This window comes from Melitaea cinxia, chromosome 22 (genome assembly GCF_905220565.1).
Source record: "Melitaea cinxia chromosome 22, ilMelCinx1.1, whole genome shotgun sequence".
Lineage (NCBI taxonomy): Eukaryota > Metazoa > Arthropoda > Insecta > Lepidoptera > Nymphalidae > Melitaea > Melitaea cinxia.
In genome coordinates this window covers 4,390,291-4,392,114 of record NC_059415.1, presented here as the reverse complement: position 1 = coordinate 4,392,114, position 1,824 = coordinate 4,390,291, and the positions used below count along the sequence as shown (strand labels likewise).

Sequence of the window (1,824 nt, the reverse complement as noted above, 5' to 3'; positions counted from 1 at the left end):
ATTGATACTTAAATCCCTGCAAACTGTGTTTGATATAACTGTATCCTCCAGCTCGGTATAGACTTTCTCTTTAAATAGAAAAAAGGTTGAAGCTTAAACCGCTATGCATTATGTATGCGGTTTGGCGGACGATTTACCTATAAAGGGTATCATGTGTTTATGATAACAAATGGGTTCGATGGCGTTACCTGTTTTTCCAGGCATATCTAGTGGGGAGATTTAGAATAATCAACAGATTAAATATAATTATATTATTAGATAGAACAATCAGATTTTAAACAAAAATCGTATTAAATACGAATCATATATATGATATATACTCGTATTATATGTATCTGCTTTGAGCAGGAATTCAATCCGAAACTATAAACGTTGATTAAAACTTCTCACCATTGCAAAGTAACGGCTTTCATTATATTTAAATTAAAAGATAATAATAAGTTCAGTTATCATACGACCTTAATTTTGGCCGCTTCACTTGTAGTTTCCGTAGTGTAGCGGTTATCACGTGTGCTTCACACGCACAAGGTCCCCGGTTCGATCCCGGGCGGAAACAATTTAATTTTTGTGTTTATTTACACGTTATTTTTTACTATTTACAATTTTCTCATTTTTTTTTGTTCATATTTCTCTTAGTTTTTTTACAATTTATTATTAAGGATGAGACGCTAATATGTTTGAAGTCATACACTTTCCAATAAAAATACATTAATATAGGTGAGTTCTTTATTACGAGTGTGGTGTGACACCGGCCGTCACGAGTTTTTTGTACAAATATTTGTTTCCGTCGAGTTGTCTGTCCTCGTGGGCTTCACACCGTGCCAAGGACCGCACATTAAGCGTTTGGTCCCGGTTGCCATCATAGACAACTGGTAGGGTTCGTTACGCAGTGGTGAATATAGATATATTCATTAATTAATCAGATGATTAAACTATAATCCTTCCTAGCAGTGTGAATCGATGGCTGAATGGATCAATCATCAATCAACTGCACTTAGTAGAACGATAACTTTGTGACCGATCTGAACAAACTGCATCTGTGTGACCACTGCGTAAATCCATTTTTAATCCCAAGTTTATCATATATTTTTATTATGCAATATTTTTATTAGAGGTGTATTTTTAGTTGTTTTACAGATATTTATACCTATTATGAAAATTTGTTTGAGAATCGATGACGTCAGAGTATCGGTGTGTATAGTTTACGGTTATTTGAGTTTTTTTGTCATAAGGTGACGAATATCGTGACTTTTAGAGGCTGAAATTTAAAAATAAGTAAATGGTCGTAAATGTGTATAAATTTTTTTATTATATTATTTTCTAAACTATAAGTATAATGCGTATACTTCGATATTCGTATTAATTTTTTTTTCAACATGATTTATATTTTTTTAACGGTAAAAATTTCTAATATTAAAAGTTTTTTTTGTCGCTCTTCAAATTGAAAATACCTATATTAAATGGTAAAAAGACAATTAAAAATAAAAAATGGAACCAGTTCCATATTTAAATTATAAATAATTAATGTAATTTATTGTTTGTATTTTTTAAAATACGAAAGTGAATTCAAATGTTGGCCTCAATAGTTTTATCGCCAGCTGTTTACCATTCGCGTGTTAAACATTCATTCCCTTTGATTTTTTCATGAGCTTCTATAGGGTATTTCCCATTTAAGTAAGTGTCCCGACTAAATCTCTGGGGTGACTGAGACTGTTGAATAGTTCAGCCTTCATCGTGGTCGGTGGATCGATTTTACGCATGCGCAAACAACCCGGCCCGTTCAAAGGCTAGCTGGCTGCCCGAGCAGCGACTGTCAAAATAATA

The 1,824-nt window shown here is 32.8% G+C and overlaps 1 non-coding gene across 1 annotated transcript; it reads left to right on the top strand.

Annotated features, from left to right (window-relative positions):
* Positions 1-483: 483 nt before the first annotated feature.
* On the top strand, positions 484-556 carry Trnav-cac. The gene has a single exon. It is a non-coding gene; the product is annotated as a tRNA-Val (tRNA).
* The last annotated feature ends 1,268 nt before the right edge of the window (positions 557-1,824 follow it).